The sequence below is a fragment of the Nicotiana sylvestris genome, chromosome 2 (assembly GCF_000393655.2).
Source record: "Nicotiana sylvestris chromosome 2, ASM39365v2, whole genome shotgun sequence".
NCBI lineage: Eukaryota > Viridiplantae > Streptophyta > Magnoliopsida > Solanales > Solanaceae > Nicotiana > Nicotiana sylvestris.
The window spans coordinates 140481844-140508355 of NC_091058.1; the positions used below are offsets into that span (position 1 = coordinate 140481844).

At 39.6% G+C, this 26512-nt stretch overlaps 1 long non-coding RNA gene across 1 annotated transcript; it reads left to right on the forward strand.

Moving 5' to 3' along the window:
• Positions 1 to 14836: 14836 nt before the first annotated feature.
• Positions 14837 to 16589, forward strand: LOC104226794 (uncharacterized). Its single transcript, XR_011405497.1, has 2 exons — positions 14837 to 15692; positions 15851 to 16589. It is a non-coding gene; the product is annotated as an uncharacterized lncRNA (long non-coding RNA).
• Positions 16590 to 26512: the final 9923 nt, after the last annotated feature.

A 26512-nucleotide genomic window follows, 5' to 3' on the forward strand; every position in this document is an offset into this window, starting at 1 on the left:
GTTTTAATGGTGATTCTAAGTTAATTTCAATTTTACAACATCTTATTAACATGTGTAAACCCTCTATATCATTAGATATTCGATTGGGATATCATTGTTGAGAGAAGGAAGCGTAGAACTCGAATTCAAAGGGATTGAACTTCAAAAAGGTAATGTCTTCACCCTCTAATTGATTCTCGCATTCGATTAATGATTATAGACTCTAGTTCATGAGATATGAGTTGATGAGTTTGGTAGAAAAGCATAAACGGTTATAGGTTTAGGGTGTTGATTGTTGATTATTGGTTAAGGGTATTGTTTACCTTATGGGTAATAAAGAATAATGTTGATTATAACCATTTGAGACTTTAGAATATATCTAGGAGCAAGAGAATGGGTCATTGGGTGTAAAAACACCATTAATAATAATTATAAAGCTTTATACTTACCAAGTGTTTGATAAAATGCCTAAGTGATCAAAACATGGGTATTGTTGCTAATTTGGAATCCTTTTGACTTGTATTGATATATATTAAAGTTGAAAGGGTTGGCGAATGTTGTATTATGCTCAAGAGCAGGAAGTTACGGTATGTGAGGCTAACTCTCTATGTTTGGGAATGTTAATGATTCTCCCTACACGACGTTTCTTTTATAACGTATCAATTGCCTCAGAAATATAGTTAAACCTAGTTCCTTGAATAGTTGTAGAACTTCTATTCTCTAGCTTCATAACTCGTTCATGACTTTCATTCTGAATGTTGTGATCTCAGTGTGTATTCAATATAGACTTGGGTTTGATGCCACCGAGTCTTAGTATAGATTACTTAGTATGCCATAAATAGTTGAAATTTCAGTGTTCATAATCAGTTCAAGAATACATGTCTCAGTCTAGTCCTATTCAGTATTCCAGTATGATGTATCCCAGTGTGATCCAGTATTCCAGTATTATGTAACTCAATGTGATTCAGTATTCCAGTATCATATAACTCAGTGTGATTCAGTACTTCACTATCATGTATTGCAGTATGATTCTCAGTTCTTGATTTTAAATTCCTGAATGTTGAACACCTGTATTTAGGCCTGAGGCCGTAGTTTATATGCTATATGCATACTTGGGCCTGAGGCCGTAGTTTATGATTTATGTATTTTGGGCCTGAGGGCGTAGTTATGTATACGTATACTTGGGCCTGAGGCCATAGCTTGTGCACATATATATTGGGCCTGAGGCCGTAGCTTATTCAGATAAACAGGTTGTTCATCATTCAGAAAAGGGAGTATTCATATCCTTACTTCCTTTATCATTTCAGTTACCAGTTATTAGTTCAGTTATCAGTTATCAGTTCAGTTATCCGTTATTAGTATTCATTTCAATTTCAGTTTCAATAGTTATCATTTCAGTTATCAATTATCAATTCTCAGTTATCAGCTTAGTTTTAATTTCAGCATTTTTAATTCTTTCTTTCAGTAGCTTTACATACCAGTGCAATTCAAATGTACTGACGACCCTTTTGCTCGGGGTCTGCATCTCACAATGTAGGTAATGATTTACAGGTTGACGATTCAGAGCGCTAGGACTCTCGTATCAGATATTTGGTGATCCCCAGTTCTTTCGGGGAATTATAATTATCTTATGGTCTTCAGTATTTTCAGACAGTCAATGTTTTCAGTACCTCATTAGAGGCTTCATAGACTAGAGTAACAGTTAGACAGAGTCAAGATTTTCCTGTTAAGCTATATTTGCTACAAATACGTTTCAGAAATTGTATTAGTATTTCTGTACTTTGATTTATATCTTTCAGACTTTCAGTATATCAGCATGTGTTAGTTTATCTTCCGCATTTAGTATGTTATGATATCACATGTTGATTCAGCCAGCCAATTGGTTCGCTCGGTCACATGTAGTTAGGCACCGAGTGTCGTGTTACGTCCAGGCCCAGGTTCGGGGCGTGACAAATAGTGACTAAACAAACACATATATGTATTGAGTGTATTATTTTATCTTTATGTTTTACGTGTCATGTATTTTCATTAGTTGAACCGAATTTAAATTATGTTAAGTTGCTATATTTGTTATTGTGTTGTAGTATTAAAATAACAAAGAGCCTGAGAAATAAAAATATAATGCACATATAATGTAAACCATAAATAGTGTTGCTATTATTTACTGAATGTCATATGTACATAAAATAAAATATAAATCAATGTGCCCCACAACCTTTATGCTTTAAAGCAGCCGCTGGCCTGAGGTGCATCACATCCCACCCGGCTACACTATCAGGATCATCCTCATCATGTCGCCTCTTTATCGGAGGATGAGCTGCAACATAATCGACAGTAAGGCTGGCAGGCTCGGTAGAATGGGTTGTCGGTCCAGCAGTAACCTACAGAATAATAAGATATTTTAGTATATAAAATATATATTAGTAATGTACGTGTTAGCTAAAAAAAATTAAAATATCTTACCATGGTCTCAACGGGCTCCTGAATATAATCATCTGTTTCAAGTATGTCAGTGTCACACAAAGTGGCCTCTGTGACGGGCGAGAATGATAGCTTAAAAAATAGGCTTTAGATATTTATGACTAATCAATGAGATAAACAGAAATATAAATAATAGTAATACAAACTAACCAAATCCTGTGAAAGATCCTCTGCATCCCTCGGTGATGTGCCATAACTCAATCGGTGCCGACTATCCACATCTCATATCGGCCGATCATCAGCAACTGTCGATGGATCTGGAGGGGTAGGAAAATACTCGTCCCAATTATGTGAGATAATGGTTGTGCCCGCGATCAACAATGGAGCTGACGGGGTCACCTGTGAATTCCCTAGAGTAAGCTGCAGGCTGAATGGGGGAATATCACTAGGAGTATGGTCTTCTCAGGATGGTCACCCAGCTGATCAACTCCAACATTCTCAATAGGTGCCTCAACGCCCCCTTGTTCGGGACTACCTCCTCACCGAACCCCACGACCTCGTGGAATACCTCTGCCTCTCTAGGCACGCCTGCTACATCGACCACATTCTGGCTCCATTGCTGGCCCATGCTGGTACTGCTCTGGCACCACATAATCAGCCTCGTATCCTAAGTGCGAATCATCTCGGTCTCATTTCAATGTCCCGGCAGCCAGATCTATAACCTACCAGTCATACTCATGCAAAGTGGCCGCTCCCTTGCTGGTATGCTGTTGCATCTGCAGTCCCAACTGGTAGAACAGATGTAGGCCAATAGCCTTTACAACATGTAAAATATTTATTACATAACGTTAGGTTAATGTTATAACTAAGTATACCAAATAACATACTAGTGCTTCATGCCTCCCTGCATATGGAACGAACTGACCGTCAATGCGATGAACAGGATTCCTGATGAAAAGTCGGGCAATGCTGTGGTACCAGCTCAAATACTCATTCTCACTATCCATATGCTCGGGTGGAGGGGGTGGCGGAATCAGGTCATATTGCTGGTCCCAACTCTCGATCTGCAACTCTAGCCATGCCACATATGTCTGGTCAACCCTGGAATGATCATCCCGCTGGTAATGTATCCTAATCCAAGCGGGCGGTTGAGGTACAAGCTGCAGTCGACCAAACTGGCGAATGACTCGCTCGGTGGCATGATGCTCGACAATATCGAGACACATCAACGAGATGGAAGAGCTCTACATAAGTTCACCGGTCAAGCAATAATTGGAAAAACTAGCTATTAGCTCGTCGTTGTATGACCTCCAAATGAACTATTACGTAAAAACAAGAACCGTGAGTATACGCAACACATATAAAAGCCAAGTAAACTTAAGTATACAATTACCTGTGTGGCCTCCAACTAATCCAACAAGTCCCTGCAATAGGGGAGATTATGTCGAGCCTCGTACTCACATTCGTATCCTCGCCTATTAATCCACCTCCTAGCTAATAGGAGAAATGGTGGAGGTGGTGAACCCGGATCGATGGGTGGTAGAGGTGGCTGCAACTGTAGGAACTGCTCCTAGGACCAAACCTAATATACAATTTGGACGTAAAATTTAAGGTATTTAGGATGTATATTATAATGAAGAGAGTATTTGAACCTGCAGCAGCGACAAAAATCCTGCAACGTCTCGCTGGGTGCCCATGCTCGTCCGGCGCATCTGCTTGTACAAGTAACCAAGAACAACAGCACCCCAGTTGTAATCATATAAATCATCTAGCCGCTCAAGATGATGAAGAAATCTCAAGCTGACTAGGTTTCCCGAAGTGTTCAGAACAATACCTCTCTAAACATAAGCAGCAGCAACCTCGTGTACATGTTACTATGAAGATCCGGTGTATCATCCGTAATGTCAGCATGTATCGCCTCCAGATGCAATCGGACGGGTGTCAATTGCAGATGACTAGCCCCAACCAATGCACCCTCATCCGCTGGCTGGAAATCGGTGAGTCGCTGCAACATCTCCAGGTACTGATCTACCGTATACTCTCTAATGGCATGCGGTAAAACAACGGGATATCCATCAACCGGCGACCCATATAGAACCTCCACGTCCTGCAGCGTGATAGTGGCCTTGCTAATGGGCAGATGGAATATGTGCGTCTCTGGTCGTCACCGCTCTATCAAAGCCGTGATCAACGACCAATTCAACTATAGCCAGCCGATCTCAACAATCCTATAAAAAACCCGTATCCTGGAGGCGTCTGACTATATTGGGATGGAGATGGTGGGCCCTAAGAAAGTCCCACATATTGTCTACTCTTCTGGCACAGAACGTTTGGGCCAATAATTGCCCCTCCCATATGTAGGAAGACCTATGCTCGGCCTATAGCATTGGTAGCTCCAGCAAGGCAGGTCCGAGATGCAAAGGCGGACCTCTATGACGACTACTGTAATTTGAATAATATTAATTACATTATTTTTTTCATTGCTTAAATATATTGCAATACCTTTAATATTAAATTTTATTCGATACTTTTGTTATATTGTTAATTAGGTTGATACATTTTCAATATTATAATTTTATATTTTATATGTTACTTTTACTTTTATTATTTTATATGTTTGTTTGTTACTCACCTATTTTTTACTATAATAAAATTAAATAATTAATTATCATAACTATACATGATTTAACTGTTAAATATTCACATTTTGGTTCTGGACTCGATATTTGAGGCCTAGTAGCACCAACGTATCCTGAATTCTTGTGCTCATGATGAGAAAATTTCTCCGATTTATCACTCAGCGTGTCTGTTATTTTAAATGTTAGTTTATTATTGTATATGTTATTTTATTATTTTATATGTTAGTTTTATTATTTTATATGTTTGTTTTATTATTTTATGTGTTTGTTTGTGACTCACTTATTTTTTACTATAATAAAATTAAATAATTTGTTTCCATAACTATACAAGAGTTAATTATTAAATATTCATATAACAATACCTAGTTTGATAAAAAATTGTTGTTTCTCCATGTTATTTTCTTATGCTTGTTTACTAGAATTGGAGAGAGTTTGTGTTTGAATTATCAACTTTTTGACGTATTTTTTGGTATAATAGATACTTAAATGATTAATTTCAATAACTACAAGGATACTACGTTAAAGGGCACTGCATTTTTCAATATACTACGCTAAAGGGTACTACATTTTACTACGCTAAATGGGTACTATATTTCAAATACGAGCACTATATTAGGCCACATGATACCACTACAGGGAACTAAAGTAACAATTTATCTATTTTACTAGTCTTTTAGCAAATAAATAATCTAAACCGGATAAAAATAACAAATATATTTAATCACAAAACAATCACGAAAATACATATACCACAATAAAAAGTAACTAGTTAATTTTTTTTAACAACTAATAACAATTTCTCTATTTTACTAATTTTTTTAGCACACTAATACCATAGTCCGGACAAAAAACAACAAATCATTTAAATCGTAAAACAATCACAAAATAACATATAGCACATTAAAAACAACTAATAAGCATTTTTTATACGTTTTAACAAAAACTAGGTCGGAATACCTCGATTTAAAGTTTATGGAAAGTTGAAATTTTGGTGATTTGAGTCGAAACGAGTAACCCACTCCGAGATAATGCCTTAGCTAGGACGTGGGACCGAGAATCTATGCTTTTTGTAGAACCAGTAGGCTCCACTCGAGCTTTTTTCATCAACAATGGGGGAGGGGGAGGGGACTGCTGGTTTTATTTTTTAATGGGGGTGAGGGAGGGATCATTTTCTGTTCTGTGGGGAAAGGGAAAGGGAAAGGGACGACTTTTTATATAAAAAGGGCGCTATACTTAACTGGGCTAACAGTCGTAAAGGTATAGCGCCCTTTAAAAGAGCATTATATATAAAATGGTTACCAAATTTTTTCCCCACACATTTTGGTTCTTTGAGTCCAAAAGAACTACATTTTGGTTCCGAAATATACTAATATAGCATTGGGACTCATGTACCTTCCAGAACTAGAGGTACACAAGCCTACTACGGTTGTATGGTGAAACCGACAATGTAAAAAGTTTACCACTTAACTATGTTTGACTCAAAAGATATCGAAACCTTTTTGAACAAATCAATCAAAGAAGATGAGGGGGTAAAGCTTAGTCAGACATAATTAATTCCAGATCAAAGAGCTAGCAGTATGGATCGCATGTGGGATGAAAGAAATATAAATTATCTTATTGAGATTCAATATTGTATCTCTCATCGATCAATGGGGAGACAGCTTTACATATTTTCCTAGAGATCACTTCTTCTCTCTCAAGAATACAAGAAGAGAGCTTTTTTTTTCTTCAGAGAGAGATAGGAGGAGACGCCTCCTTATTGAAAGCTTTCCCTTGCTATATATAATCGAGACACCCTTGCCCTTTGCTTGGACCGACATCCGCCTACCTCCAATGTGTCTTAGTCGTCCCTTTAAGCGCTGCTCCTTCCGGCTCAACGGATGTCGGGAAAAGGGTGTAGAGTGGGATATGTTATCTTTCACTGCTCGGTCCCTTAGGTGAGACATTGATCAGTTCGATCGTGATGGTCAGATTTTGACCAATATAGTTAGTCCCTCCATCTGTCATGGTCGTCCACTATCGGGCTTGGCAGACGAATCATGATTGCTACGAAGTCGAACAAAATCTGACTCCTGACTTCCCGTTCCTCAGTTACACATTTTTTAGGCGGGGTGGCAGCATTTTTTTGATACTCATAGACCGTTGCGGCGGTTTCGGGACCGAAACGTCGTTTGTCAGCAAAGCGACATTTCATGGTTACCGCCATTATAACACACGTTCCTAGGGAACTGAAATGTTTCATGCCCTATCAGATTCGCTTGGCGACTCTTGGGTTTCGTGCTTGGGGGATTTATGACTCTTATAAATAGAGGGAGCTTGTCATTCAATTGGCACACTTCTTTTACTTTTTGCTTAAGAGAATTCTGCAGATATATTTTATCTGACATTCCAAGCTTTCGTTTGCCTTTAATTAACCGAAAACCGTCATCCTTTCTTTTTGTTGTCTTTCTGCCGTCTCATTTGTACAAAATAGCTGACAATTCCTCTTGCGCCGATCTACCTGCCACAGTTTCGGCACCGAAAAATCCTGCTCAGGCCACCAGAGGGGTGGAAGACGAGGAGGTCCCATCGATAGCCGAGATTCTGCCTCGCCTTGGGAGAGCATTGGCTGACTTCAGCAGTCTTACCGGGGCAGAGCCGGAGCTTGTCCCTTCTGTTATGAGAGAAGTAGGCATTGCAGCGTTGAAAACTAGGTGGGGGATTCCCGGCTACGTTGACATGCGACCGGCGGAAGGAACCGACATCGTTCACTTTGACCGTCCTAGGTACTGTGTATTTTACGCCTACCCCTTCCTAATCGGATACACGCTTCCTCTCCCTCTCCTGGTGGTAGACTTCTGCTGTTTTTATGAGGTGTGCCCCGTTCAACTTTCACCGTTCCTGTACAAGCTATTCCTTATGTTGATCAAGTTCGCAAAACTTGCCGGTCGTGAGATCACTTTGAATCATCTGCTCAGTATCTTCGCCCCTCAGCTTATCCGCGACACGATGCTTCATATGCATCCTCGGGGATCGAGGAGTCTGGTGGTAAGAATAGATGACAGGGCCAACCGCCGTTTCTATGAGAACTATTTTTACGTGTAGACTGAGCACATTGTGGCAGACCCAACGGGATTCCCGGAGAGGTGGAACTTTGCACATAAGTTTTTGTAATTTTAGTCGATGAGATGCCCGACCATTTTCTGTTGTGCTAAACTTTATCATGTCTTTGCAGTTGAGCGATTGCCCCCTCCGCCTGTCGAGGGTATTCGCGAATGGGTAAGTGCCATCCTTTCCCATATATTAGGGGTTCACACATGGTCGACCTTTAACGAAAGGTTCAAATGCAAGCCTCTTACAGGTGAGATAACGTTACTGTTTGATATTCTTCCTATCTTTTTACTTGGTTCTCATGTATCGTTTATTGGTATTAGGGAGGGTTCGGAGAGCAAGGGCTGCTCCGTTAGCTTTTCGTCAGTCGACCTCATCTACTCGCCCTGTCGCGGTACCCATCACCCAACCTTCGTCGAGGGATGCTTCAGTTGAATCTGCGGCCTTGGTTACACTCCTACGAGGGTGACTTCTCAGGCTGAAGTTCTGACCCGCATTGCTCGCCCGACGGGTGAATCTTTATCTACTGGGGAAGAGGAGGGGCCGTCGAAGAGACGGCGAGTGAAGTTTGGGACTGCGCCCCCAAAAGTGATTCATATAGACGACTCTCTTACGACTGGATCTGGAGAGGGGGTTGTCATGACTCCCCCCCCCCCCCCGTTGGGACGGAACCAGCCGTTGCCTCGATTCAATCAGAGATTCCTACCATTATCGGTAGTCAGCAACCTATCATGATGGAAGATCAGACTTCTGGGGATACCGTTATAGTTTCGGATGTACCCTCGTCCTCTGCAGTTGGTCGTGCTCCCCCTTCGGCTTCCAAAAGAGGGAAAGGCGTGGTGGTCAATGATTACGAATTCGAGTCGGACCTCGACCCTGATAATGTCAGGATGTTTGAGGAGGGCCTTCCTCACTCGATGGTTTGTACGAGAAGCTTGGATCGTATTCTTGAGATCCCTTTGGATACCAATCTTTTGGGGGACACAGAGGATCTGGTATAGCAGTTCAGCCTGTTATGCTCTGCAACTGAGAACGCCGCCCTTCGGTCCGTTCCTGATGTTGATTTAATGGATTAGGTGGCCGCTATGGGTTTAAGAGTATGTTATGCTTACTTTTGCTTTTCCCTCGCCTTTCTTGATGATACGATTTTAACCTCTTTGCATTTTTCAGACGTATATGGTGGAAGTGGAAAGCATTCGCAGGGCCAACATTCGGGCCAACATTCGGGCCAAGATTTTCTTGAAAATGTTAGAGAAATATCATCGCTACCGCAACAAGTGCCATGAGATGCATGAGCGGCTGAAGGCAAACCCCGGTAATCGGGCTCTTGGTGAGGAGTTGGAGAAAAGGGACCAGGAGTTAATGCAAGCTATCCCCAGCAAGAGTGTGCTTGAGAAGAAATTTTGAATTAAGGACGAGGAGATCGAGTTGGGCAAGGGAGTCACCGAAGAATGTGAGCATCTGTAGGAGAGATTGAGGTCGATACAGTCGAAGATGGATCAGAACTTGATCAAGGTCGAGGCGATGAGCATGGAGTGGATGGGGAAATTGACCGCACTGGAGAACAAGATCGCTGGGTTGGAGAGCATCTAGAGTGCTTGGTTCGAGGCTTCGGCGAGGGTGGTGGCCCTGGAGAACACCATCCGCATCCTCCAATCCGAACAAGAGTCGGAAAGAGCAATGACTACCCTCATGGAAGCAAGGCTCGATGAGCGCATCAGCGAGATTTATCAAGAGGCATTGGTTCTGGGAGATCGGGGCGCAGCACTGGAGGCAAAAAATGGGAGACTGTTGGCTCAGATTGGGTCTTCCTCCACCACCGTTCCCCGCCATATGCACGAGCTTTGGGTTTACGCTGAAGCCCAGCGGGATATATATAAGAGTTTGTGGAGGTGGGTACTGTGGATGAGGTTGCCTATGAAGAAGCGCGAGTGAAAGCGTGGGAGGCTCGAGTCAATTGTGGGTATGATGCAGCGACGCCTGAAGCAAATGGGGGTGCGGATGATGAGAATGGAGGGCTTTTTGGAGATGGTGATGGTGATGGCGGTGATGATGCCGAATGAAAAATGTTGTCCTTGCCTATACTTACTTTCAGTTGTTTGTTTGTTTTTTTTGTAATTGTTCATCGTCGATTGTCGTTGTTTCTTTCCCCTTTCCTTTTCATTCTTCTTTCTTCCCCCTCCTTTTTTTATTGTTGTCTTGGGACATATGTAAGCGGTGATAGTCCGCACAATGACTTTGTATAAAGGAGAGTTTCTTCTTCGTTATTTGCCTTGTACTTTACCTTTATTTTAACGGTTTATGGCTTTGGTGCGAGATAGGCGCCTATATGGCGAATCCTGGTTTTTCTTTCCTTCTATTCCTCCTGATGGCTTTTGGCCTTAGAAATATTTCGAACTAATAGAAATAGTGAACCATCATTATTCGATCGATGTGGAATTCTTCTTTTGGCGAAGGTCCTTGGCCTTAGGGTGTTATTTCGAACTTATCGAAATAGTAACCCGTCGTCATTCGATCGAGGTCGAACTCTTCTCTTTTTGGCGAAGGCCCTTGGCCTTAAAGGGTGTTATTTCGAACTTGTCAAAATAGTAACCCGTCGTCGTTCGATCAAGGTCGAACTCTTCTCTTTTTGGCAAAGGACCTTGGCCTTAAAGGGTGTTATTTCGAACTTGTCGAAATAGTAACCCGTCATCGTTCGATCAAGGATGAACTCTTCTCTTTTTGGGAAAGGCCCTTGGCCTTAAAGGGTGCTATTTCGAACTTATCGAAATAGTATCCCGTCGTCGTTCGATCGAGGTCAAACTCTTCTCTTTCTAGCAAAGGCCCTTGGCCTTAAAGGGTGTTATTTCGAACTTATCGAAATAGTAACCCATTGTCGGTCGATCGATGTCGAACTCTTCTCTTTTTGGCGAAGGCCCTTGGCCTTAAAGGGTGTTATTTCTAACTTATCAAAATAGTAACCCACCGTCATTCGATCGAGGTCGAACTCTTCTCTTTTTGGCGAAGTCCCTTGATCTTAAAGGGTGTTATTTTGAACTTGTTGAAATAGTAATCTGTCGTCGTTCCCTTGGCCTTAAAGGGTGTTATTTCAAACTTATCGAAATAGTAACCCGTCGTCATTCGATCGAGGTCGAACTCTTCTCTTTTTGGCGAAGGCCCTTGGCCTTAAAGGGTGTTATTTTGAACTTATCAAAATAGTAACCCGTCGTCGTTCGATCGAGGTCGAACTCTTCTCTTTCTGGCGAAGGCCCTTGGCCTTAAAGGGTGTTATTTTGAACTTTTCGAAATAATAACCCATCGTCGTTCGATCGAGGTCGAACTCTTCTCTTTTGGCAAAGGCCCTTGGCCTTAAAGGGTGTTATTTCAAACTTATCGAAATAGTAACCCGTTGTCGTTCGATCGAGGTCGAACTTTTCTCTTTCTGGCGAAGGCCCTTAGCCTTAAAGGGTATTATTTCGAACTTAACGAAATAGTAACCCGTCGTCGTCCGATCGAGGTCGAACTCTTCTTTTTTTGGCGAAGGTCCTTGGACTTAAAGGGTATTATTTCGAACATGTCGAAATAGTAACTCGTCATCGTTCGATCGAGGCCGAACTCTTCTCTTTTTGGTGAAGGCCCTTGGCCTTAAAGGATGTTATTTCGAACCTATCGAAATAGTAACCCATCGTCGTTCGATCGAGTTTGAACTCTTCTCTTTCTGGCGAAGGCCCTTGGCCTTAAAGGGTTTCATTTCAAACTTGTCGAAATAGTAACCCATAGCCGTTCGATCGAGGTCGAACTCTTCTCTTTCTGGCGAAGGCTCTTGGCCTTAAATGGTGTTCTTTCGAACTTTTCGAAATAGTGACCCCTTGTCATCCGATCGCGGTCGAACTCTTCCTTTTTTGGCAAAAGCCCTTGGCCTTAAAGGGTTTCATTTCGAACTTGTCGAAATAGTAACCCATCGTCATTCGATCGAGGTCAAACTCTTCTCTTTCTAGCGAAGGCCCTTGGCTTTAAAGGGTGTTATTTTGAACTTTTAGAAATAGTCGTCCGATCGAGGTCGAACTCTTCTTTTTTTGGCGAAGGCCCTTGGCCTTAAAGGGTATTATTTCGAACTTGGAGAAATAGTAACCTGTCGTCGTTTGATCGAGGTCGAACTCTTCTCATTTTGGCGAAGGCCCTTGGCCTTAAAGGGTGTTATTTCGAACTTATCGAAATAGTAACCTGTCATCGTTCGATCGAGGTCAAACTCTTCTCTTTCTGCGAAGGACCTTGGCCTTAAAGGGTGTTATTTCGAACTTATTGAAATAGTAACCCGTCATCATTCGATCGCGGTCGAACTCTTCTCTTTCTGGCGAAGGCCCTTGGCCTTAAAGGGTTTCATTTCGAACATGTCGAAATAGTAACCCATCGTCGTTTTATCGAGGTCGAACACTTCCCTTTTTGGCGAAGGCCCTTGGCCTTAAAGGGTGTTTTTTCAAACTTATCGAAATAATAACCCATCGTCAGTCCCAGATTTTGGAGAGCCAGATATCTTCTGGGAGAGTCCCAGTCCGTTTGGCATTGCTCACAATGGAGGGTACAATGTCGGAGAATGTGAAACGTTGCTGTTTTGCTTAGGTTCGTTCTGAGCACAAATTGTAATTTCCTTGTCTGGCTCCTATCTTCCGGCTCGGAGGTATTATCGGTAGGCGGTATCACAGTTGTTTTGTAGTAGTTTTTCGTCCTTTAATTGAGGTGTTTCTTTATTCATTCGCCTGCGCGACCATTGTATTCCTACTTGAGCATAGAGTAGGAGGCGAGTTAGAATGAAACTTTCTTTGTCCTCGTCCGGTGGTCCAATGGGGGAGAACTGGTTGATAACGCCGTTCCCCATGTTTGGTGTATCGATGGTTGATGGGGCGAAGGTTTCTAAGCTTGGTAATTTTGCTCGGCTGTCCTCCCCCTACTGCACTGCTCATTTGTCTCGCGTGGGTTGGATTTTTTCTTCGCGCTCCTTTTGGTGAGTGATCGTATTTGTTGTCTTTGATCTGGGAGAGACTAGGAAATTTCACTAAGAAATCCCCACAGACGGCACCAAATTGTTTGACTCAAAAGATATCGAAAACTTTTTGAACAAATCAATCAAAGAAGATGAGGGGGTAAATCTTAGTCAAATATAATTAATTTCATATCAAAGAGCTTGTAGTATGGATCACATGTGGGATGAAAGAAATATAAATGATTTTATTGAGATTCAATATTGTATCTCCCATCGATCAATGGGGAGACATCTTTTACATATTTTCCTAGAGATCACTTCTTCTCTCTCAAGAATACAAGAAGAGAGCTTTTTTTGCATCAGAGAGAGATCGGAGGAGCCGCCTCCTTATTGAAAGCTTTCCCTTGCTATATATAGTCGAGGCACCCTTGCCCTTTGCTTTGACCGACGTTTGTCTGCCTCCAATGTGTCTTGGTCGTCCCTTTAAGCGTTGGTCCTTCCGGCTCGACGGATGTCGGGAAAAAGGTGTAGAGTAAGCTATGTTATCTTTCACTGTCCGGTCCTTTAAGTGGGACGTTGATCAGTACGTGACGGTCAAATTTTGACCAATACAAACTACTTAATCAAAATCTATATATCCTCTAAATGACTGTTTTCGCTCCTCAAAAGTGAGCAAATACTTGTTAAAATTATTCTATGTATATGCAACAAATCTCCTTCACTAAAAATGGAATGGCAATGATTTCATGGGAAAATTTTGCCAGATCAAGCATATATGGGTATGTGTTGGCCAGCCAAAGTTGTGGGGCCGTTAACTAATTCAAGGCATCTAAAATTTGGGGAAAAAAGAAGTTAAAGGCATCTGAATTCTGAAATGCTTCGGCTGTAGCTCCAAGGATAAGGACGCCACATCCGCCAAGACAATTTTGTGACAGTGACCTAATTTTATTTCATTGTCACCTTCTTCCTCTTTCCTATCCACCTTTCTCTGCTTTGATCATTACGCTTTGGTTTTTATAATGACGTCGTAATGTGTAATTTTTATAGCTTCTCGTACTCGCTCAAAGATTATGCAAAAACACAAGGAGTAGCTATGAACAACTATAGTAGCAATGATTCATCTTTTTTTTTTTTCCCGCTAAATCCCTAGGATATATACAGGATAATAGTAATGTCGTTCTTCTCTCTCAAAATGTCTTGTATATTCCGTAAGTTTCTTATGTTGTAGAGTCTCGACTCTCAAGAACTACAAAATTGTTATTTTCGATAAAATATTTTTAACATTAATGATACAAAAATAATTTTATAAATTTACTGATATAATGGATAAAATACTATGACACGTAAAATTAACCATGAATACTTTTCAACTACACGAACATAATATTGATACATTGTTTGTTTGGTCACATAAAATAAATAATTTTTTATTTGCCGCATAAGAAAAAATAGAGAGAGAGAAATTCTGAAACTATGATATACTAGTAGTAATATTGGAGACATAATTGTTTTGGTACTACTGTACCCACCAGTGTGTACGTGCCACCTTGATCAATTTAGTTCTCATCCATTTTGCCACTTGCTTCTTTATTGGATAATAAATTCTGCACTTACACGAAAAATAGAAATTGAAAATTACTACACTAATAATTGACATTGAGTGCTCATATAGGAAAATTCTGATTTTGAAAGCTATAGGGTATCAGTTAATACTATGAGCAGGGATAAATAAAAAGAAAAGGAGAATCCAACGGTTGAGGGGCTGTCATCCGCGGTGACCCGGAGCCGCTTTCGCCCAATACTTGGGGAATCCAACCCAACCATACACACCCCCCAACTCCACTTTACCCAACCCCATACTAATACTATCCACTACGCAATCACACAAAATATATTATTCTCGCCCTCCTAATGTTGGGGGTGGAGTTTGAATTTCGACAATTAAATTTTTTAATTTTATCGTAAATTTGGACATAAACTTTTTAAGTGTTTTCAAACAAAATTTATATATTTGAAAACTATATAAAAATACTATAAATCACGATAATTAGCAATTCAAAACATCTAAAAGACATGAAAAAAATCACGGTCAAATGACTCCTAGTGGTGCAATAAAAAGCTTTTTTCAAAAAAAAAATTTGGTCCGAGCAATAAAAGAACTAACACAAATGAACTCTAGTTAACTGCACAGTCTAAGTGACAAAAGGAAAAAAAAAACTGATGGTTAGACTCCTTTATATGTACGCACTTCATTCTCCTTGCCATGTCCATACTCTTCTTCTCTCTCCTATTTCTTGCTTAGTTTCTGTATTGGGGCAAAGAATTTGATCTTTGTCTCCACTTTCCTCCTTATTGACAACTCTTAATCTTTCTTCATGCCCTAAGCTAGTGAATAAGCTATACCATATATTTTTTAATCATGAGTTGTAATGGTTGTCGAGTCCTTAGAAAGGGATGCAGTGAAAACTGTATTCTTAGACCCTGTTTGCAATGGATTGAAACTCCTGAAGCTCAAGGCCATGCCACCATTTTTGTTGCCAAGTTCTTCGGTCGTGCCGATCTCATGTCCTTCATTTCCGCTGTCCCTGAAAACCAACGGCCCGGTATGTACACTCTGAGCATAATTTTTTTTGCACTGTTAGCATAACTTGTGTACACTGTCATGTACACAAGTTAATTAAACTCAATTTCTTTTTGTTTTCTTCATCTAATCTCTCTTCTATTTTTTGTTTCTGAAATGAGAGATTGGATGTATTGGTAGGTCTATTTCAATCCTTGCTATATGAAGCAGCTGGAAGGACAGTAAACCCAGTGAACGGAGTTGTGGGACTATTATGGACCGGCAATTGGCACGTTTGTCAAGTGGCGGTGGAGACAGTCCTCCGCGGCGGCACGTTAAGCCCGATACCGGAGCTATTTGGTAAGTCATCAGAACTTGATGAGGAATCTGAATGCACAAACGTGTTTAAGCTTCTAAATCATACGCGATCGAAGATGCAAAAGCGGCGTCGTTCGTCAGATGAAGCAGCAGCAAAAGTGTTGCAGTTGGAAAATCTTGATCTCAGTTTATTAACACGAGGTTTTCAGAGTGAAATCGTGTATAGTCCGTCAAGAAATTCAGAGGAATCTGTAACCACTACGTGTTTCGAGAGTAGTCTTGGAGATCATCAAGGAAAACAACCCAGACTCCTGAGCTTGTTCACTTAGGTTTTTTATTAACTTGAAACCTTTTTTTTTTTCTAATGAGGAAGGGTTTTTTTTCCGGAATATAGATTCTGGTGAGGTTTTTTGTACATTACTGGCTCAGGATTCCCCTTTCTTCAACCTTTTAATTTCTGATATAGTACAAGAAAGTAGAAGCATGCATGGGGGAAAAAATGAAAGTTTGCCGGTGATTCCTTCTTTTGCTGTTCTTTTTGTTTCTTTGCTTTCTTTTTGGTGTCTAATAACCACTCTAATGAACGTTGGACATGAATAGAACGATATGTTTACTGATCTCACTTGTTTTAAATTGTCAGACACTGAATGATCGATATTGTTTTTCTTGAGTTTAACTTCTACTCAATGACAGTGTGGAGGAACTTTTACAACATTAAGTCATAAAATATAATTACAGATAACCATTTAAAAAAATACTATGATTAGTAACTTAGAAAATAAAGCATGTTACTTAGCTTGCTAAACATGTTAAGCAAGTCTATATATAGTATACTATATGTTAAATCAATTTTCCTTATATTTTTTATTAATATAGTTGAATGTTTTCCTGTTTCTTGAAGTAATGGCGGTCCTGATCCTATTTTTTATACAGATAACCCAGTGTACATACTAGATATGTCAAAGGAAGAAAATAAAAAAGAGAAAAGAAAGAAGCGGCCGATGGTGCTATTTAGCTGAATATGCTTGACGTTTAAGTTTACCAAGTCTAACTAAGATAAGATTTTGGATTTACAAGACATACATTTAGTCACCATTACATTACCAAAAACGTAACTTGGAAATCATTGTCAAAGAACCCTAATCTGTTTTTATGTTTGGAAAAATGGGAAGCTTCAAGGTTTGATCATGCAAATGAAGGTGGCTGTTGCGAAAGCCAAATGTATATAGTGTGAATGAGTCACAACTACTATATCAAAAATTATGGCAGCCACTAAATAATAAATAAGACAATAATACAACAATAAAAGGAATACTAGAATTTACAAGGTTCGGCCAATTTTGCCTAATTTCTCGGACACAATTAATATTTTATTCCACTCCAAAATACAAGTCAAATAATACTAAAGAGAGAAGATACAAATGTCTTAAGGAGATGAGAAGGCAAATGAGAGGTGTGTATAAATCCTAAACATTAGGCCTCCTTTTATAGAGAAAAATTCCCAAACAAAAGTGTCAACCACCGATGTGGGATATTTGACAACTTCAACAAATCTCCACCTTGGCAAAATTCCACATCTTCAATTTTCTTTCAATAACAAATTTTGGTTGTGTCTTCATCTTCAATCTTCAGTGTTCAACAATGTTGAAACTTGACCGCAGTCACCACTTTTGTTAGCATATCAGCAGGATTCTCTGTAGTATGAATTTTATTCACCGTGACTCCACCTTCTTCTATGATTTCTCGTACGAATTGATATTGAACATCAATGTGTTTCGTCCTTGCATGATAAACTTGGTTTGTCGCTAATTGAATGACACTTTTACTATCACAAAAAATTATGATACTTTTTTGTCTAATACCAAGCTCCTTTAGCAACCCCTGAAGCCAAATTGCCTCCTTCATAGCCTCTGTAATAGCCATGTACTCTGCCTCTGTCGTAGACAAAGCAACTGTTGACTGCAAAGTAGACTTCCAACTAACTGGTGCAATTGCAAAAGTAAACACATAACCAATAGTTGATCTTCGTTTGTCCAGATCACCTGTAAAATCTGAGTCACAATATCCAACTACAGACTGATTGCATTCCTACTAGAAAACTAACCCAACATCTACAGTATTATGAATGTACCGTAGAATCCACTTCACAGCTTGTCAACGCTCATTTCCAGGATTATGCATATATCTGCTAATAACTCCAACAACTTGTGAAATGTCAGATCTCGTACGGACCATTGCATACATCAAGCTACCAACAGCATTTGCGTATGGTACCTTTGACATATACTCTCGTTTAGCTTCATTTTTTGGCGACATAGTAGTGCTTAGCTTAAAATGGGGAGCAAGTTGAGTACTAACTGGCTTAGTCTTCTTATCTATGCCAAAACGTTGTAGTACTCTTTTCAAATATTCTTTCTGAGATAAACAGAGTTTCTTTGAACGTCTATCTCTTATTATCACCATGCCAAGAATTTTCTTTGCCTCACCTAGATCCTTCATCTCGAACTTCTTCTTCAGTTGAATCTTCAACTTATCAATTTCTTCCGAATTCTTGGAAGCTATCAACATATCATCAACATCTAGGAGAAGATATACAAAGGAACCATCTTTAAGCTTGCGCAAATACACACAATGATCGTATTTGCTTCTCTTGTACCTTTGCCGCAACATAAACTTGTCAAATCGTTTGTACCATTGTCTAGAATTGTTTCAATCCGTACAACTTCAAGTTTGCACACAATATTTTCCTTTCCAACAATTTTGAATCCTTCTGGCTAAGTCATGTAGATTTCGTCCTCCAAGTTTCCATGTAAAAGCGCAGTTTTTACATCCATCTGAACTCGTTCCAAATCCAACTATGCTACCAAAGCCAACATAATTCTAATGGAGGAATGTTTTACAACTTGAGAAAACACTTCATTGTAATCAATTCCCTCCTTTTGAGTATATCCTTTGTCCACTAATCTTGCTTTGTAGCGAACATCTTCTTGGTTAGGAAATCTCTCTTTCTTTGCAAATACCCATTTGCACCCAATTGCTTTTTATCCCTTCGGGAGATTGGCCAATCTCCATGTATGATTCTGATAAAGGGATTGTATTTCATCATTCATGGCAATCCTCCACTTATCTTCTTCTGAATTTTGGACTGCGTCTTTATAAGTGGTCGGAACATCATCAACTATAATTGAGGCGGCACAAGCAACCGTCTCTATGAGAGGAACAGGTTTTGTTATTATCCTTTTTGGCCTGCTAGTTGCTATTGATTCAAGTTGTTGTGGAGGTTCCTGAGTTGGAATCTCCCTCTCTACTGGCTCTTCTTCCATAGGATAATCTTCATTTGTTTCCTCCTCTGTTTCTTGTGTAGGAAAAATAAATTTTCACTCAAACTCCACTTGCTTAGAAGCACCCTCATTTTGTTTGGTATCTTTTGTTACCTTATTTACCATAGCAGATTCATCAAAGGTAACATCCCTGCTGAATATTACTTTCTTTGTCATAGGACACCATAAGCGGTATCCTTTGACTCCAGAAGTAATCCCCATAAAAATAGTCTTCTTTGCCCTTGGATCCAATTTTGACTCTGTCACATGATAATATGCAATTGAGCCAAACACGTGCAAATAGTCATAATCTACAGCAGGCTTTCCATACCATTTTTCAAATGGTATCTTGCCGTCAATAGCAGTAGATGGTAGACGATTAATGAGGTGGCATGTATATGTAATTGCCTCAGCCCAAAATTCTTTGCCCAAGCCAGCATTGGACAACATGCACCGTACCTTCTCCAGTAAAATCCGGTTCATACGTTCTGCCACTCCATTCTGTTGTGGAGTATGTCTGACAGTGAAGTGTCGGATGATGCCATCATTTTCACAGACCTTATTGAAATGATCAGTTTTGTATTCACCTTCATTGTCTGTGCGAATACACTTGAAGTGTCTGTTCGAATACCTTATTGAAGTGTCTGTTTGATTCTCCACCATCGTTTTTCATTTGAGAAAAATTCTCAACACTTCATAGTTCCTCTTCATTGTATACACCCACACTCTTCGGAAAAAATCATCAACAAAGGTTACAAAATAGTGTTTCTCGCCCAATGAAGGTGTTTTGGAAGGACCCCAAACATCAGAGTGTACATAATCCAAAATGCCTTTAGTATTATGGATCGTTGTACCAAATTTAACCCTTGTCTGTTTCCCTTTGACACAATGCTCACAAAACTCTAAGTTACAAGTCTTTACTCCGTTTAACAATCCTTAATTTGATAGAGTTTTCAAGGATTTTCCTCCAGCATGTCCCAAGCGCATGTGCCATAGCCTGGCTGCTTTTGCCTCTTTGTCGTCACTGGATGTCACTGTCGTTGTCCCAATAATTGTACTACCACGATAGCGGTACATGTTATTGTTCTTCCGATTAGCCTTCATTACCACTAGTGCACCGGAGCATATTCTCATCACTCCATTTTCTGCAATGATTTTGAACCCTTTTGATTCTAGGGCTCCCACAGAGATGAGATTCTCTTCAAACCAGGTACATATCGATCATCTGTTAATGCTCTGATCATTCTATCATGGTTCCTTAATCGTATTGAACCAATGTCATATGAGGTAAGAGGGTTGTTGTCTACTGTGTGGATGACTCCATATTCTCCTTCTTGAAAATCCACGAACCAATCCCTGTTGGGACACATATGATAGCTACAAGCTGAGTCCATCAACCATATATCTGATGATGTTGATGACTCTGTTGTAACTAATGAGAAGTCTGAATAATCATAATCAGCTACATTTGAATACATAATGGTCTTTCCATTGTTATGTTTGGCCTTATTTTTCAACTTCGGATAGTCTTTCTTCCAGTGCCCCTTTTCTCGACAAAAAGCACATTCATCTTTGCTGGGTCTAGATCTTGACTTGGATCTTCCCTTCTTTGTGCTCGTTTGATTTTGAGGACGACCCATCATACCCAGTGCTTCTCCTTCTCAGCCCTTCTATTTTTCTCCCTTTCTTTGTTCATAGATGTACAAAGCCGAACAAACTTCTCTAAGAGAAACTGTCATTTCCATGGAGTAGAGTAGTTTCCAGATGCTCGTACTCATCAGGAAGTGACCCCAACAATATCAAGGCCAAGTCACCATCATCAAAAGTTGCATCCATATTTTGCAAATTTGTGACCAACTTATTGAAACTGGTGATATGTTCATTCATTGTGGTACCAGGAACATAGGTGAAGCAAAACAGTCTCTTCTTCATGTACAATTTATTTTGACTGTTTTTCTTCAAAAATTTATCTTCCAGTGCTTTCTATAATTTACTTGTAGAAGTTTTCTTTGTGTATGGATATTTCTGCTCTCTAGCAAGGTAGGATCGAATGGTACCGCAAGCAACACAGTTGATAATTTTCCAATCTTCTTCTCCAATAACATCTAGTTTCTTTTCTTCAATGGCAAGATCTAGCCCTTGTTGAAAAAGGACATCTAGAACCACGTCTTGCCACATTCCAAAATGTCCTGACCCGTCAAAAATTTCTACCGCAAATTTCACATTTGACACAATTCTTGCCATAAGCGAAGATGTCAACGATGACGTATTATTGACACTTGATGTAGATTCTTCTTGTTTATTGTCTCCCATTTTTGACACAAATATTATTTAATAACTGACAACACAAATCAATTTTTTTTCTTTTCTAATGTGGAAGATCAAACTATGCTGCAACCACAGAGCATACTTAGACAGTACCTTGGCCCTGATACCAATGTTGCAGAAGCCAAATATATATAGTGTGAATGAGTCACAACTACTATACCAAAAATTATGGCATCCACTAAATAATAAATAAGACAATAATACAACAATAAAAGGAACACCAAAATTTATGAGGTTCGACCAATTTTGTCTACTTCCTTGGACACAACCAATATGTTATTCCACTCCAAAATATAAGTAAAATAATATTAAAGAGAGAAGATACAAATGTCTTAAGGAGATGAGAAGACAAATGAAAGGTGTGTATAAATCCTAAACATTAGGCCTCTTTTTATAGGGAAAAATTCTCAAACAAAAGTGGCAACCACCGATGTGAGATATTTGACAACTTCAACATTGAAACTACTAATTAATCATGTTTTATTTTAGTTGAGACTAAGCTTTTTAGTTGAGAATAAGCTGACAAAGCAAAAATTCTAGTTTGATCATAGCCGATGATACAGAATTAAAATTATGAGAATAAAATGAAAGCAGGTTGTTTTGTAGCTGGAGCTCCTAGTTGATGGGAAAGGGTGTCAGAGCCGATATATATGCCTAAGAATTGCGTGGCGAGAAGGTTGTACGCATTGATCTGATTGTAGGAATCCATATATAGTTATCCAAATATAGTTAAACAAAAGAAAAGAAACGAGATTTTGATTTCAAAAGCTACGAAAAGAGCATTTCCGATATTCTCTTCCACAACCTTATTTGCCTCGCCTATTTTTTTCATGAACATGGGTCAATAGATTTAACTTGTTATGATGGAGATTGTAATATTTTAGTCACTGTTCTTTGCATTAACTTTTTCTAAGAACTTAATTAAATTGTAAATGGAGGGACCTGGATCTGGCATTGGGCTTGGTCCAAGATAATAGGATATGGAGAAAGGCGGCTTTTGGAGTGAGTAATGGGGCGTTCGAGTAGTCGATTTGTACGTGTTATGTGTGTTTTTTATTAAAGGATGAGTAAGGGAGGACCTATTGATGAAATTTGAAGCTACCCTTTGTTGGGAAAAGAAAATACTACTGAGTACTTGTTAATACTTGTTAACATCATCAGAATTCATTGCATGAAGATGAAAGAAGATGGAACCCTAGAGTTCCTAAATCGTTTAGAAAGAGAAAGAAGAGCCCCTATAACTTTTGTCTGGAATATTCTAATGACTCATTACCAAAATACAACAATATATATGATGTCCCAAAAATAAAAATGAATGAAATAAAAAATTGATAAAAGCTATGTACATAAGGTTGGCTTGATGGGCTGCTTTGTTGACACTGTTGGGTTGTGCAGCTGTTGCTTGTGTTGGGCCTGTTGGGCCTGGTTAACACCCCCTCCCCCCTCAGGCTGGAGGGTAAAAACACACCAAGTTTGTGAAGAATACCATAGTAAGGCTGCCTAGGGAGAGCTTTAGTCATGATGTCTGTGAGCTGGGCAGAGCTGGGAACAAAATGTAAAGAAATAAGGCCTGAATTCAGGCATTCACGTAGATAATGACAATCAATCTCTATGTGTTTCGTACGTTCATGGAAGATAAGATTCTTGGCTATGTGTAATGAAGCTTGACTGTCACAGTGAATAGGAACAGGACTCTCAATAGGCAGACCAAGATCACCCAAAAGTCAAACTAACCAAGAAACTTTAGAAATAGTCTTCCTTAAGGCCCTGTACTCAGCTTCAGCTGAAGACAAGGATATGGTGGGTGCTTCTTGTTTTTCCATGAAATGAGGCTACCTCCAAGAATTATAAAAAACAGAGAGATTTGCGAGAGATAGCACAGGCAGCCCAATCAGAGTAAGAATAACCAAGGAGTGAAAAATCAGAACTGTTGGACAGTAGAATACCTTGAGCTGGATCATTCATAAGATACCTTAGGACATGTAAAGCAGCCTGCATGTGAGGCATTTGAGGCTTTTGAAGAAACTGGCTCAAGTCCTGTACAGAAAAAGAGATAACTGGCCTGGTGTGTTGAAGGAAGTTGAGTTTACCTATTAATCTTCTGTAGGTGCTGGGATCAGTTAGGGGTTCTCCCATGTCTAAGACCAGTTTGGATGAAGAATCCAAGGGAGTAAGAACAAGAGTGAAATGCTGGCAATTAAATTCAGCAATGAGATCAGTGGCATACTTCTGCTGAGTCATGAGATAGCCTTGAGGATGTTGTGAAATTTCTAACCCCCAAAAATGGTGCAATGTGCCCAGGTCTTTGATCTTGAATTGAGAATCCAAGAAAGACCTTAAGGAAATCAATTCTGATACATCATCCCCAGAAAAGAGTATGTCATCCACATATACAACAAGGACCACCAGAGAACTAGAGGTTGATTTGGTGAAGAGAGAATAATCATTGACTAGAAATGTAGCCTTGAGATAGCAGGGCTTCAGACAGTTTTGAAAACCACTGTCTAGAAGCCTACCTTAGGCCATAGAGAGACTTCTTAAGTCTGCAAACCAGTGGTGGAGATATGGAAGAAGAAGAGATGTCAAGCCCTGGGGGAACTTTCATGTAAACCTCCTCACTTAGGTCACCATGGAGAAAGACATTGTTGACATCAAGTTGAAAAACAATCCAACCTCTCTTAACAGCCAAGGTTAGCATACATTTAATGGTGGTCAATTTGACCACATGGGAGAAGGTCTCAGTGAAGTCAATGCCTTCCCTTTGAGCATCACCCCTAATGACCAGCCTGGCCTTATACCTTTCAATAAAGCCATCAACTCTTTGTTTGATCTTGTAGACCCATTTACAAGGAATGGCTTTCTTGTTGGGAGGTAGAGGAACAATGTTCCAGATCTGGTTTGCTTCAAGAGCCCTAAATTCTTGTAGCATAGCCTCCTACCATGCAGGGTTTGATGATGCTTGCTGGTAAAACTGAGGCTCATGCATATGATGCTCACTAAAAATAACCAAGGAGGGAGCAGGAAGTGAAGCAGAATTGCAGACATAATCATTTAGGTAGATAGGTTTGTTAACTGTTCTAAGAGATTTCTAAGAGGAAGAGAATTATGAGAAGGTAAAGGAAGTTCAGTGGGTTCAGTGGGTGGACTAGGAATTGTAGAGTTGGGATACTGAATGTTGGAGATGACAGGACTGGGAGGAGAAGGAGAAGATGTTAAAGGAGGCATAGTAGTACTGGGAGTAGAAGAAGAGAGGTCTTGAGTAGCAGAAGGATTGAGAGGATTTGGAGATGGGGATTCAGTAAATGATTGTTCAACAGAAGGAAATAAAGAGGGAGGAGAAGAAGAGTTAGATCTGTAACGAAAAACATGTTCATGAAAAACTACATCTCTAAAACAAAAAACAGAAGAACTAGAAAGGTTCAATAACTTGTAACCTTTTTTTTCTACAGGGGTAACCCAAAAATAAATAGGAAATAGCTCTTGACTGAAATTTATCCCTGCCAACCTTGGGAGATGTTGTAAAACAAAGATACCCAAAGGATTTTAAATGTTCATAAGCAGGCGGACTACCATGTAATTTCTCATAAGGGGAGAGGTTGAGAAGAAGAGGTGAGGGCATTCTATTGATAAGGTAAGTTGTAGTAAGTAGGCATTCTCCCCAAAACTTGACAGGAAGCTTAGACTGAAATAGAACCGTGGCCACTTCCAAAAGGTATTTGCGTTTTCTTTCCACAACACCATTTTGTTGTGGAGTGTGAGAAATGGTTGTTTGATGAAGAATACCCTTATTTCCAAAGAAATTAATGGCTTCAGTACTATTCCCTAATTTAAAGGCATTATCTGACCTAAAAGTATGGACATTTTAATGAAAATAAACTTTGACCATGGATGTAAATGCCTTAAGGATAGATAGAGCATTACCCTTACAAGAAAGAATATGTGTCCAGGTTACTCTAGTATAATCATCTACTAGAGTAAGAAAATACCTGAACCCATTATATGTCTTTGTGTTATAGGGTCTCCAAATATCAATGTGAACAAGTTAGAAAGGAGCAGTAGACTGTATGAAATTGTCATGAAAAGGTAATCTTTGTTGTCTAGCCATTGGGCAGATTGAACAAAGGAAAGATTGTTTAGAAGAGACTTGTCAGACAAATAAGGAATAGATCTCATTTTGTGAAAAGGTATGTGACTAAATCTTTGATGCCAAAGCAAGTCCATTTTATTGATAGTGGATGTTTGATTACAAGCAGAATCAACAACAATTTGATTACAAACAGAATTATCACTAAGTAAAGGTTGATTGAAACAAGGAGTAATAGAACTTGGCTAATTACATGAAACTGAACTAGGATTTGTTATAAAGGCAGCAAGAGAAGATGGAAACAGATCAACATCTGATGTAGATAGTATAATCTCCCAGCAGCCTTACCAATTACCAGTGGCCTCTTCAGAGAAAGGCCGCCCCGTAAAAGACAATTGGTTTTGGTAATTACTGCTATACAATCCAACTATGTGATAAGTTGACGAATATAAATCAAATTGAATTGGAAATAAGGTACAAGCAGAACATTCACCAGTATTATGTCATGTCTACGATGTAATGAACCAGTTGATATAACTTTTACTTTATATCTATTGGGTAAAGTAACTAGAAAGGGTTTAGGTAAATGTGTGAGATTATGAAGGAGATGTTTGTGTAGAGTCATATGGTTAGTGGCTCCTGAATCTAAGATCCAAGGTTGTATACCTAGATGTGAAGATGCACATGCATGAGAAACAGGATAATCAGCAGCATAGGCATTAAACAAACCTGCAAAGTGAGCAAAAGAAGAACCTTTTGTGGAGGAAATATCAGGAGACATGCCAGTAGAGAGTTGAATTTGCTGAAACATAC